The 14,523-nt window shown below is 36.9% G+C and overlaps 1 long non-coding RNA gene across 1 annotated transcript in view; it reads right to left on the bottom strand.

Moving 5' to 3' along the window:
- LOC141742842 (uncharacterized) overlaps positions 1 to 14,523 on the bottom strand; it is a 74,339-nt gene that overhangs the window by 36,606 nt on the left and 23,210 nt on the right. The window contains exons 7-8 of the long non-coding RNA XR_012586893.1: positions 13,196 to 13,351; positions 12,601 to 12,758 (exon numbers count right to left, since the gene is read on the bottom strand). This is a non-coding gene — a long non-coding RNA (uncharacterized LOC141742842). The remainder of the gene's footprint in view (positions 1 to 12,600; positions 12,759 to 13,195; positions 13,352 to 14,523) is intronic.

Below are 14,523 nucleotides of genomic sequence, written 5' to 3'. Positions count from 1 at the left end.
TGTGTTTCCTGAAAAGTTTACAATCCTCTTCAGGTGCCATAATGGTATTTTGGAAAATGCCCTACTGGCTGTGTTTAATGAGACATCTAAGGTTTTTTTCAGGTGGAAAGTGTTTCGAAGCCACATATAGCAGTTACATCCTGCGAAATGTGCACTTCCCCATACATCCCAGAAAACCCTAGAAGTGAGTAACCATATTGAAAACATCTGGAATAGAAAATTACAATTTAAATTCACAAACCTTTGCTTGCTTATAAAGATGTATGAGTCTGCAGATTCCTTTGGTATAGACTTACAAAATCTGGTCCCTGTGCTACTGCCTCCAAAGGGACAACATAATACAGGGAATCAGCCACTGAAGGACCACATCCTGCAGGATTCTAAGATTCTGAGCATCTGCAGTGAGGTTTTGGGATTTTTGGCGTTCATTTTTGTGGGTTTTCTTGGGGGGCGGGGGAAGGTCCCGCTAATCAAGTCACCTATTGTGACAAACGTTTACAGGCCTGGGACCTTTATATATGCACTCAACTATACACCCGGAAATGCCAACACATATACACACTTACTTATTTTAACAGCTAAATTTGTAAATGGACAACTTCTTTAGTGTTGGGCTTTTGGAATTTTTTATTTCTAAAAATACCCCCATATTCTAACAGTCAAATAAAAGTGCATCTGAAAGCCCAGTTTAACCTTCAATACATTTACAAACTGCTGTAATGATTTTGGTTATTACAGCAATGACCAACAAAATGACAGCAAACAAATAAAAACAGAACAGCAAAAAAAAAAAGTCGAAATCAACAAAACAAAGAACAAAAAAAGAAATGTTGAAACCCCGAAAGAAAGTTGGTGAAAATACAATATGTTATAGAAGGAAAAGAAACTCACAATTTTATTCTCAATTTTATTCTGTGTAACATAGGGAAAATTTCAGTGCTCTAAAAATAAAACTGTCAAAATAATCTATCCACTGACTTGATAATTTCTGAGTGGTTTTGAGTGAAAAGCCATTACGATTAATACCATGACTCAATATGTGGTCACCGTCAGACAAGGGCTATTTAGACCTCTCTACCTGCTGTACCAAGACCAGTGATCCCTGTGGTCTGTAAGAGCACATCTACACTACCCAGGTTCTGCCAGCACAGTCAAGCCCTCACAAGTGAGAAAAGGCAGGATCTTTGACAAATACAGCAACATTGAAATGAAAACAGAAAACATGCTTTCACCAGCATAACCTTTTACTCGAGGGTGGGGGGAAATAGAGAGAAGCACTGCTGCGGTGACACAAAGCCTAAACGAGTTGATATAAATGTGTTTGCACGAGGAATACTGTCCTAGTCGGTATAGTACCCTCATATATAGTAATATTGATAGAAAACCAGGATGTGTTTAGAACAAACTTTAGATTAACTGGATTTTTTTTTTCTGCTAACATAAAGACATTAAACTGCATTGGAACACTAATATATCGGCTCAGGCCTATTAAAAACAACTGCAGTTAAACAGGTTGAGTGAGTGAAAGTGATCTCAGAGCATAAGAGTCAAAATGAGAAGGGCAACAACAGCCTGAATAAGGCTTGCAGCCCAAAAGCTGAGGTGGTACAAGTATTTGCCAGCGTTTACCATTTACCTTTCACTTTGAATATAGTATAAATATTTAAGACCGTATATTGGCCCTATTGAAAACTCAATTAAAGCTGTGCATAAGTGTGTTGAAGCCGCTTCGGAACACTGAATTCTGGACCCTACATTTCCATGCATATTTGTAAACCCAAGCATAAGCTTCGTAAAAAACCACTTGCTGTTAAGGCTCTTAAATGCCAGAATTGCCTCTCAAATGGGCTTATAACATAAAACAGCATAAAGAAAGGCACGTGAGTTGGAGTGCAGAAAAAGAAATGGTTAAGATATTTCAGAAAACAAACTTTTCCCTGGTACGCACCCTTGCAATGAAGTGCAAGATTCCCCTAGAACTGAAGTGAGTCAAAGTAATGTGAGAAATTTAGAAAGATGCATTTCTTATTTAAATAGGCTAGCAAAGTAACCACGAATGACTTAACTAAGCTTCACCATTGGATCAAGTGGGATAAATTCCTGTCAAAAATATGGGAAAGGTGCAAACCTGTGTAGTACAAAGGGAGTGATGGGAGTAAATTGAGCAGACGATATTTTTTGGCTGAATGTCAGAAAAAATATTCCTAACAGAGAGGACGACTATTATACTGTAGAAAAGACACCCCCAAGGGAAGTGACAGAAGTCTCGTTCCTTCAGTCCTTTAACAATGAATTAGGTAATGCACAAGAAGAAACATACTGTAGGAAACAACACAGCCCTTGTTGAAAGATTTTTTTTAATATCACCCATTACATCTTTCCCATCTCTAATTTCTGTCATTTTATGAATATGAATGGAAGAGAATAGACCACGCATAGCAAGGAGGGAAATCTCAGTCTGCCGTTGGTTTTCCTCCCTGCTAGCCTCCCTGTTTCTTGCCATTCACAACCATTTCCATCATCTACAGATGGCTAGAGGAGCAGGGGGCAACACACAATTACAAATTAATCTCTATTATTGTTGCAGCATCCTGGAGTTGCACTCCAACAGCCCATAGAGCTCATTTGCTTGTCTTTTGTTGGGAGTGGGAAGATCGGCTGCGCATTTGTCAGTTTTAGCTTTGTCAGGGGGGTGTATGCTGGGTATAATGAGATGAGTAAGTAAAACAACATTTCTCAATTTTAATATCCTAAGACTTTTCACTGACGTGAGGATTACTGGCATGAAGCTTTCTTATGCAATCCTTTTGTCACATACTGTACTACAAATCCATCAGATTCTCTCCATTTCAGAGTCATTGACACTTTCTCTAACCGTTCTTAGACTTAAGTCTCAGGATTTCCCCATACTACCAAAAAAAAATAATAAGAACCAACCAAAAACCCCAAACCCACACCACCTCATCCGTTGCATTTAAAAGCTGATCTCCAAAGAAATTCAGCACAATTCCTCGGATACAACAGTTTCACTGCGGCTTCCAGATATACCAACTTTTTAGCAAGAAACAAGGATTATTTAACTATTATGCAACCTAATATCAATTACTTTGTCCTGTAATTTAGGATAAATTCTCATCCTTTATCAATTAAATTGTATTTGGATTGTGAGATACGATTACTTCAAAATATAAGGTAAGAATAAACATGCTTCTTTTTCTCTCTTCACTCCTGTGTATCACTTTACCCAGAAATAAACTTACGTCTTGTAAAATTCCCAAACAACAAACCAGCAAAAGTAACCCACAAAAAAACCCCACAAACAAAAAATACCGTCTCAAAAACTACTACTTGTGACAAAAAACCATCTCAGGAGAGTGTTTGTGCACTGCTCTTAAGTTTCTTTACTATTTATTTAGTTCTTTTGTATTCTTTATATCCCATTTTTCTTCATAAATAAATTTCTCCAAATTCCTTTAAATGCAACTAATAACTTGATATTGCTGTTATTGGTTAATGAATTACCTCAAATACAAGAATGGACTGAGGAAAGAAAACTGAAATAATGAAACGTGACTGGCACGGGCTGAGAGGCTGTGACTCAAATAAGACAAGACCGTGGTTAGATTGTTTGTGAGCTTATTTCTATTCCGTAGTCACCAAAGCACCTCCCCTTCAATTTTGACAAACCGTTAAGGATTGCAACAGTAGCTCAATTTATACCTGCCACACGTTGGCTGTCTAGGAAACCCTTTTTTCCTTCTGTCTCCTATTCCAATATGTTAAGCATTAAAAAAGCAGCAAGCTTTGCTAACCGTAGTTATGTTGTCAGGGACTCAGTTCCTGCTGGGGTCTTGCTCATTCAAGTTCATTAACTCATTCCATTTGTTTTTATTATCACTTGATAATAAGCACTTGATAAATACAGGAACCTGGATGAAGATAGGTGTATGCTTTCGAGCACAATCTACCTACAAAAGATGACTTTTTTCCCTAAAAACTCGTTTGCTTTTTTTAAGCTAATTTGAAGGAAAAGTAGGGTACATAATACTATTTATCCGTTAACTAGCAACTGCGAACATGATTGAGATCTGTACAAAAATGCCATTAAAATATATTTTGAAAGTTAAAAAATTGGATTGTTACTTAGATAAAATCATATAAATCAAGTCGTCTTTTAGTCTACATAGACTTATGCACTTATCTATGGGTAAACTGAATCTGTAAAAACATAATAAATTACCTAGCAAGACATTTCATTTTGTTAAATATTGCAAGGGGTTTTGCATGATTCCAGTCTCCAAAGTTTTATAGCACCACAGATTCTACCTTCTTCGTAATTTTCTTTGAAACACAGGAAAAATTTTAAGATAGCATTTTATATAAAAATATATGTGTGTGTATATGTGTAGAAGTTTGTCCAATTTTTCTGAAAAATAAGTGTAGCCTTATTTTTTCCTTGAAAACTTTCTTTTTCTTTAAATCCTTTGAGATTGATTGATAAATACATATTACTCCAGTAACATCAGCTTAAATAGTTCATAGGCTCTGTCAAGAGAGGTACTTGTTGCACTTGGGAATTTAAGATCAATTTACCAATTTTCAAACAGCTGATATTTTATAACTGGTGGTTAATTATGAGTGTTCTGTTAAGACAGTGATTGCAAGCAATAAAAGTTATACGAGCAAGTGTCCAACCAGACAGCAAATAACAGTTCCTTCAAATTCATTACCTACATAACAGTTTAGCGCTCATATTAAAATACATCTTTTTGTTTCCATAAGTCTGTTGAACTGGCAACCCGAACGAATATTTAGAAGTTTTGAAAAAGAAGGGATACAGCTTCCAAGCGAAACTCTGTCAAAATGCGCATTTACTATTCAATTTCTTGCTGAAGTGAAGTTTCTGACAGAGATATCCTAATGTTAACGGAACCCTTTAGCCTTAAGTTGTAAGAAAAATAGTGAACGCGCTGAAACCCAAGGGGAGTTGTACAGAGACCGTCAGTTCCCAACAACAAGGGCCCCTGTACCTTCTAAATAGAGGCAACGTCCTTCCTCTGGCTCAGCCAGCACACTTCATACTGCAAACGTCTCCCCAGGGTCAAGTTTAGCAATTCATCAGAACCAGAGAAAACCAAAAAATCTGCAACCAACTAACCAACCGAAAAGATCCTTACCGAGATACCGCAAACTACCTAGCAGATTATTTTCTCTTAATTTCATCTTGGATAAGGAAACAAAAACCCCATAGGGGATGTTCTTATTTTTAACTGCTTCTCCTTAAATCTTTTTGCGGAGGATGAACGTACCCAGAGGACTGATGAATTTGAAACCCTTTTCTCCAGTTAAAGATTCCAAATTAATCACTTCTCTGATGAGGTATTTGAATCCCCAAAAGTCTCAGGCTGGGGTCCTAAGATCCACAGGCCTTTTTTTTTTTGGCCTTAACACTCAGTGGTGAGGACAACACATTGTATATGTATTTTGCTTTTGCAAGTGGCACAAATAAAAACAATAACATTCTTTTAAAAATAAAAGTTGATGCACACCATCCTTGCAGCATTGTAATATGTATTAACGTACAATTATTTTTTAAACAATAGTTTAGTGAGAAAAAGAACACCTTTAACCTTGCAAAGCTGCGTTAAATGCATACACGTACATATAAACGATAGCAGGGCAATGTCTCTGCAAAGAATAAGTTTTAGAAACTGATGGATGTTTCTGTGCAACTCCATGGCTTCAATCAATATTTAAGTTTCTCTATGGCATTAACATTTGTTAAGAGAAATACCAGACTTCAGTGAGTTCAAAAAAAGCCCTTGGTGGCACAGATCTTGTTTACTTCCACCACGAAAAGTAATAAGTATTTTTTCAAGTTTTTGTCAATACCTTCACCTTCCTTTCACAAAGGTTTTTAGAGCTGAATAGCTCAATGCAGAGGTGCGGAACTGATTAACCGCTTCATACGCTATATAGAGAAAGGCTGTAAGTTGCAAGTTTCTGTGGACTGGCCTGCATATTTACCTAACCCCCCCCCAAAAAATATAAATAATTTAAATCGTTTATTTGCAAGTGTCACTGCACTTCCCGGTTTGTGAAGGAAGTTACGCGGCTGGGGTGGGGTACAAGGCACACTGACCCTTCCATCGCATCCAGGTGACACACGCTACATGGAGGCACAAGAGAATTTTAAACAGCCAAGATACCCTGGTCCAGCAGGTACCAGACGGGGAACTAGAGCATCCCTTCGGAGCACCCTGACTCCGCTGGTCACTGCTCACCAAACCAAGGCAGGTCACCTCCTCGCTCGATACCAGCATCCTCTCCATCTATCCCTTGCTTGCTTTAGGTATACAGAGATAACTTACCTACTCAGAGAACACACCATCTTTTTCTACATCCTCAGGAGAGTGGATCTCATTGTGATTAGAACAGCAGCACTGACATGCAAGAAAAAGTTGGATTTGGATTTTTTGGTATACATATGTGAAAATATGGATTCAGAAGGCACCTACAATACTTCTCTGAACTATATATGACACAGTAGAGAACCATGCTGCATTTGCACCTTCTCCTGTTCACCATAACATGCCTTTGCACCGCTTTTAAATAATCAAGGACAGAGGATTGCACTAGTGATATAGCAAAAATGGAGCAATAGGACTCATTATTCCATATATCTAATGGCTCCGTCACCACACAATTAGGCAAGTGACTGTGGCCTGTATTCTAGATGATGTTGGACGCTGTACCACAGCCCGTAAAGGAACCGGTTCACAAGTCTGTGTCCTCAGAGTTCAAATACAAATTTATTTTCCCTTGCATGTGAACTTTATTGAGTACAAGTCGAACTTGGAACATGAAACATCTAAAGAGAATGAGCCAAAATGTGCAAATATGAGAAGGCAAATTTAAGTTCCCCAAAACCTACACCAGGAAAACAGTTAGCACAAAAAAGATTTCAGCTTTAGCATGCTGTACTTTCAGGCTAGTGAGTGAAGTCTTTAATATTCAACTCCTGCAAAGCAATTTGTAATAGCCTACTCCAAGCATATCATAACATAAAAGCAATAAGGTATATCAACCGTGTAAAATATTTACACTTTGTTAAAATAGATAGCTTTACACTTTGTAAGTTATTGTGTTAGTCATTCATTTTTCATAAGTCATGATTTCAAGTTTTTCTTAACAATCATCTTTCACAAATCAACCAACTCTATTATGCCTATATTTAACAGTCTCCTAGCTGAATATGATAATAATAGCATGAGCAAAGTTATCCAAGATTTAGTACTACTGTACCAGGAAAGACACACGTACCTCGGTCAATCTGGAAAGGGAAACAATTGCCTCCTACAATACTAAATAAGTGAGGGGTGGGTTGGTTGTTTGTTTTGTAATATATCATTTAACCATGAAAAGCTGCCTAGTTTCACTCTATGCAGGATTATTTAAGACGTTATTACCAGTAGACTCAATAATTCAATCAAAAGAGTTAAGTATTACAAGATATTAAGAAGCAAGGGTACCAACAGACATTGAACACTGCTGCAACATAGGTAAGACAGAACGGTTATAGGCATGCTTACAACAGATCTTACACGAATATAGAGAATATTTTCACTTATAATAACCAAAAGTTCTATTTCAATTTAATTTCTTGTTTTTAATGGTATAAATGCCAAGTAAATCATTAAAAGAAATGTCAGCTCTATCAGCGGCAGCTGCTCTTACTACTAAAAAAGGAGGGGAAGTGTAAGAGCAGGGCAGCCAGCAAACCCCACAGCGGTCTGCAAAGTCACTAGTGGGAAAACAACAAAGGCCTTTCCATGCAACTAACACAGATGTGCCCATAGCCAAACTGTCAGAAACAGTTAAGATGACAGCTACTCACAGTTCATTATTTCCTTCTCACAGGTCACTGGGTGACAAGCCGGGTCACCATGCTTTGTCGGCTGCTACAGTCTTCCCCCACCCCCCCTCACCCCTCTGTTCTTATTCCATTTAAATAAAGGTAAGGCGCTCAAATTGGTATATTGATGTAAACAAATATCTTCAAATGCTTTCTGAAAATGGGAATGTAATGTTTTTTATACCTTCCCTTCATTTTCAGATGGATATGTAACGTTTCCTCTCCATGATGAGCAGAGAAAACTGGATTTGTATCTGTAGCAGGTACAGCTATTAGAATAATTTTATCAAGATGTGACTAAAGCAGATAATGAAAGCTAATTTGTCACCAATTCAAAGCTTTAACCTTTAGAACGCTTACGTGGCAGATATATCATAGAAGAATCATTGCAACTCAGTGAAAAGATGTTTTTCTCATAGAGGAGTTTTCACAAATAGAAATCTGAGGGAGTACTTAAACTGAATACAGACTTTTTAAGTGCAGAAAATAGAGTCTAAAGAGCTTTTTTTTGTGGAACATATATAAATAGATTTTAAAAATAATCCAGTCACAAATTAATTTTTTTTTATACATTCTCATTTGCCTTCATGGAGTAATCAATTTACCATACAGATGTAGCTTATGACTTTTACCCGTGTTTTGCCCACTTGGAATTTAAAATTAATGAACAGTGTATAAAGAATCAAGGTCAAGCATTTGCTTAGCTATTACAAACAATCGTACCAATTCGTAGGTCTGTCATTGATGGAAGCGGGAGAATATTTCCATCTCCTTAGGGGTATTCCTTAGTCATTTTTCCTACACTAATAAGTCTTTTAAAAAAGCAATAACTGAATTTGTCCAACTGATTCAGAAAAAAGATGAAATGAAACCAACTGCCCCAGATGTATCTTTCTTAGTATTAAGTATGACAAGGTCATAAGCATTCTGACCCAGATCCAAGAATGCTTGTACACAGCATGTACTTAACTTGGAGCATACTTAAAAGCGTATCTGGACTGCAGACAAAATATTCAGAAACTTGTGAAATCAAGCTTACTTATGGAAGCAAATGATCCAATAAGGCCTGCAACCAAAACTACATTAAAACAGGTAATTAATCTTAGTAATATGCCTAGCGCCTTTTAAAGGGACAATTCACCATTTGAATGTTCTGCTAGGACAGCACAAATCTGTTACAGTTGATGATACAAGACTTTCTTAGTCTTACTATTCTTAGTCTTTCTAAGAATTAAGTAAGATTTCTAAGTCTTACTATTCTTACTTTCTTAGTTGGGCCCAACAAGTAAGGTCGTAAGAATGAGAGAAATCATTTAAAATGCTGTCAGAAGTTACAGGGGTTACATTTCCACAAGGTAACACTCCAAATATTAAGTTATTAGCTTGACCCAGGCAAAGATAATACTACCTAATGTCTTTCTACAAGCGTCCATTTAAAAAAACATTTTGGGGTGAAAGGAGACAATGGATTTGCTGTTTCCCATACACAAACAGCTAGGATGAGAATAAGTATGGGAAGGAAATTAGTGGCCATTAGTTCTATAGTTAAGTCATTAGTTCTTGTGCACTGAGGGAAGTACATAAATCACCGTCATACAGCTCACCTCTCCACTCATCCTTACCCTAAAGGCCACATCTTCTCAGCAACTTGAACCCTCCATGTCTGGCAGCTAAATTATAATTGGATTTTGGTCTGTTTGGAGCAATACTTGTCATTTAGAAAGGGTTTTTCCCTCAACAGTATTTGCTGGAATGGATGAGTTTTTCATCTTTCACATAGAAACTCAGGCATTCAGTTGGGTAAATCAGAGATGAGGTTCAGGTTTTCATACCGTATCGGCATCCTGTATGTTAGTAAAAGTATGAGATGCATTGGAAAAACAACACTGGAAAGAACACCAAATAAGATGTCTCCAAAGATACTAAGGACATGCTGAGACCACTAAGACAGGGGACCAAAAAAACCCCAAAAAGCAAACAAGCCCATTTCCTTGTCACCTTTACGATCATGTATCATCGAATAATGTGCAACTGGATAAACAATGTGCAGGTGAAAAAAGGGGTCTGACTGCAGCCTTCAACCAGCAAAACTACGTAAGAAAGTCTAATAGCATAAAAATTGTTGCAAACAGACAAAATTGCTATCTAATTAACCACATTCTTTCAAACTTCATCCTTTTCATAAGGTTCTTCCTACAACATCCTACAGAATGACTTGTTTCAACGTGGGGCTGACCACGCTGTTGTGGCTCACCATGAAAGTGTGACTGCTCTCTCAGAAACCAAACCAGAAAAGCACGGAGAAGGACAGCTCTGAGATGCATATTCCTCCAAAACACTAAGCTGGAAAAGGAAACATTCAGGGCAGGACTCAACAGCTTAAGAAGAGACTCTTGGTGATATTTGAGACTGCCAATATACCCGAAGGATCTGCATAGTTCTCACAGATACAACACAGGGCTGGCAGGAGATTTGCAGTAACCTGAAGCAGCTGGAAGCCTGGTGATCTACCCCTCAACATCGAAAAATTACCCTAAACACCTATTTCTGGCCAGTTAAATCTCCTTTTAGAGCCACAGTTCTCTTACCTCAGTAAGACAAAAATTTACAAAAATCCACAAATGTGTTGAGCAAGGCAGTCAACCAAAAAAAGTTTTATAAAAACCAGTTGAACTTCTTAGCAGGAACAGCAATCACAACCTTCACTTTATCAACCCGTATAGCTAGAGCAACTCCTGAAACAAAAATTCTAGGACACTGAGACAGAGTTTCCTCTATTAGCATACAATTCATACCACGTTTTCACTTATGACAATTTTTCATGTTATTTTGTAAAGGAAGGCAAATTCCATTGCTACTTGGAAATTGAACAGCTTTTCAAATCACAAAGGATAAATAAAATCCTGTCTCCTGTTTCTTACCTCACCTTTCAGGCACTGAAAGCATTCTACAAACGACAGAGTGCAATGTGGCAGCTATTTAACAGAATACATTAGTATTTATCACAGTCTAGTGAAAAGTAGCAGCAAAAGAGAATTTAAATCACTCAGTACCTTCCATAACAGAGGTAACTGCAGAAACTTTGAATTAGTTACCCTTGCTATTTAATGCCAAATGTTTCTGACAGTAAAATACTGTTATTTTAGTATTAAAGTATATTGTTTCTGTACTTAATTCTAGTTCAGGAAAATACTTTAGACTGCGTAACTCCACTTTTGGTGGGAAGTGATACATAAAGACAGAGAAAGTCAAGCATTCAGTGCTTAAAGGCTGTCTTGACTGCAGGTAGCTTTCTAAATCAAATGTCTGTGTTCTGCAAGTTGACGTTTTCAGCTTAGTATTTATATACTGTTATCTGAGGCTAAAAGCATGGACATTTAGTTGAAGAAATTTCACTTATCCCATCCTACTTAAACGAAGGGAAATACTCTGCAATGACCTTGACATCACATTGCGTAGTTAGAGCATAACAATTCATACTCAAAGCACTGCAGAGAAAAATGATCTTTTAGAAACCTTCACCGTACATTGCAGAAGGTATCTTTTGAAAGACCTAATATAATCAATATTAACTTTAGTACTTTATTTTATGTTGTAAACATACAACAGTATTTACTAGTAGTTAAATCATTTATGTTTAGCAAAGCTTTTAAGTTATTTGATTCATCAAAAACCAAAATTACCCAAAATACAGGTAACCTACCTCTAGCTATGCAGTTCCCCCAAAATTACTGGTAGCTAGTACCTCCAGATACCTCAGTTATGTCATAGTCTGCAGACACATTTGAGAAATATTTTGAATACTCGCAGGCTAAATATTTGCACGGTAGCATTATAAATGAAACACCAGAAGTACTAGTCCTTGAAGGAAGACCAGAGGAGCATATTCATGGGTTCTCTGAGGGTAATACATCCAAGGGAAGAGTTAAAATAACCTAGATAAACTGAATCTGGTTGTTGCTTGCAGTCACCTGTAAATTACTGTTATTGACTTACTGCCAGCAGTACCATCAACATTAACTAGTTCAACTTTCATTCTAACAGCAAGTAGTCTCATGGTCTTCCATCTGAATAGGAGGTCCATTTTTAAAGTGTTTTGATCTAAAAGTACCCAAAAACTCAAAAATAACTAGCCAAATGCCATTTGTAAAGGAGAGATTCAGTTACCTACAGAAAGGCAAAGTCTTCTACCTGTTATAAATAGAAGTAATTAAGAACACTACTATTTATCTCTTACAGAAATTAAAGTACAGTCCTATATTGAAACTCTGTCACAGCATTTTGGCTCAGCACGACTTTCAGGTTTCTAACAAAACCTTTATTCTAACGAAACCTTTACCCTTTCAACTTACGTCTTGTGGCACAAAACGTGTCACAATGTTGATACAAGTCCTGTTTAGCCCTATTTCTTTACGCAATTTGTGTGATGTGAGGTTTGTAGATAAAAATTAAAAAGTAAATTTGCAATTACTACCAAACATCATCCCCATCAATCTTCAAAATAAAAAAAAAAAGCACATAAATGTCACCCCTTTTCATTAATTTTGGTCAAAATCCCCGTTTGCTTATCAGCCAGAGGGTTTCTGAGATATTTCAATAATATCCAGGAAATCAATCTTACATGAAACTGAAGGAAAACATCTAATGTCATTGAACAATAAATATCAGTTCTGTCAGTGGCTTACCTTTGAGCTGAGGCCTTAGGATGTTTCTCTTCTAGTTTCCTCACCAGTGCCACTGCCAGCTGTGTAGTCTCCCCTAGGGGATCTGCAGGCATTAAATGGGCGTCCAAAGGTCCTGAAAGTTGTTTCTGATTGGGGTTGCTGACATTTTTTTTCAGAACCTAAGAGATGGAAGTACAACCATGTAATTTATATATTGCTAATTAAAATAATGTGTGGCTACTTTTTCAAGTAAGGCTGTTGATTAGCAGAAAATGTCAGAAATACAAATAGCTATGTCAAGACGCATCAAGAAGCACAAATCTAGAGATCTATGATTTTTTTGTTTGTTTCCCTCCCTTCTTTGAGTTTTTCCACATAGGAAATAAGAAATTTCAAAAATTTTTCCTACGTGGGCTATAAGCTTAGACTGTTCTGAGACACAAACACATATAAATTTTTATTCATTAAAACCCTGTATGCAACTATCATTTGTCTAATACGTAAACACCTTATTAAATTAAGAAATCAAATGAGGTTATTTATTTAAGGAAATAAGTTGACTTCAGCACTGATATTTCTCTTTTCAAAACGTGTTTTTGAAAGGACTGTCTCTGACCTGCCTCTGGCTTAATGCTGTGACCTCTTCTGCTGAGCTGCTGTCTATCTCCTGATGAGCTGCAGACCAGGCCCCATGGTGAATGCGGTTTTCTGTCTGGGTCACCTCTCTTTCATTTAGTTCCTCTAGGTAGGTCAGGACAAACTCAGGGTAAGCCTGTAGGAAAGGACAAAGGCAGAGGAATAATGAAGAAAAACATCAGCTACATCAGCAGAATCGCAACGGTCTAAACACCAGGAACGATGGGAAAAGCGGGTGTTGATCTACTCAATGTCACAGAAGTTGCTGCATGTAAATAACTTTGTATTTCACAAAGTTTTCAAAGTCAAAGAACGACCTTTTCGCATGCACTAAAGTGAAAAACACGTAAAAAACTTGATCATCATGTGTCAGTTTAAGAATAAAGACCATCAGCTCTCAAAATGAAAATTCTATAAAAAGGAAGAAACAAGATTTTGTATCCCTGTCTTTAGGTAAATTTAATTAAGTATAGGTGACATTTAGGTATGCATTTCAATGTAACATATTAAAAGAATTTAAAACAACATATTCTGAAATCAAGACACATTACATGCAGAAAAAGCCTTTCCTGATGGTTTTGAAAAAAACAAACAAACAAAAAAACCACAACAATTTACTGCTTTAATTCATCGTTGAAGTCAATTGCCTCCTTACCACTTTTGATCCTTACTTACATGGCAAAACGCACACACACACCCCCCCCAAATAAAAATAATCACAACTTAACAGTTACATTCTGTTGAATTTGAGACATTAACATCTCAGCTATTTAACCTCATAAGCCCCAGATCTTGTACCATGGTAACGTGATAAGTTTAATTTCTTTAGCTCAGCCTGTGAAATGACTGCATTGCAGCTGCTCACGTGCTACTTCAATTCAAGCAGTAGCCTGTCCACTGTCCTCGTGATGAAGTGGGCAGAATCTTCCTTTATGTGAAGTATGTTTTTTATTTATAAAGAAAATTGTAGTATAAAGTTCTGTGAGAACTTGCACTATTTTTAATAGAAAATGTAAAGATATTAACTGCACTAAATTAGAGTAAATATAGAGCTACTCAAATACTTTGACATTTAATACTTTAACAAATTGAAATCAATAATCTATTAAACCCTTATTTTTACAGAATGAAACACCTCACAAGTACAAGAATAGTCATCTTTTTCTGTTCCACCACTCATCAGTGAATAAACATAAGCGATTTCATAGGGCAGGTAATATTACAGTATTTAAGCACTTGGGCATATTTTCCAAAGCCAGTTCTTCATGGACATCCCACAGATTCGGTGAAACTTCTAAGCTCAGGTGG

The sequence above is a fragment of the Larus michahellis genome, chromosome 4 (assembly GCF_964199755.1).
Source record: "Larus michahellis chromosome 4, bLarMic1.1, whole genome shotgun sequence".
NCBI lineage: Eukaryota > Metazoa > Chordata > Aves > Charadriiformes > Laridae > Larus > Larus michahellis.
This window is presented reverse-complemented; position numbering and strand designations above follow the sequence as displayed.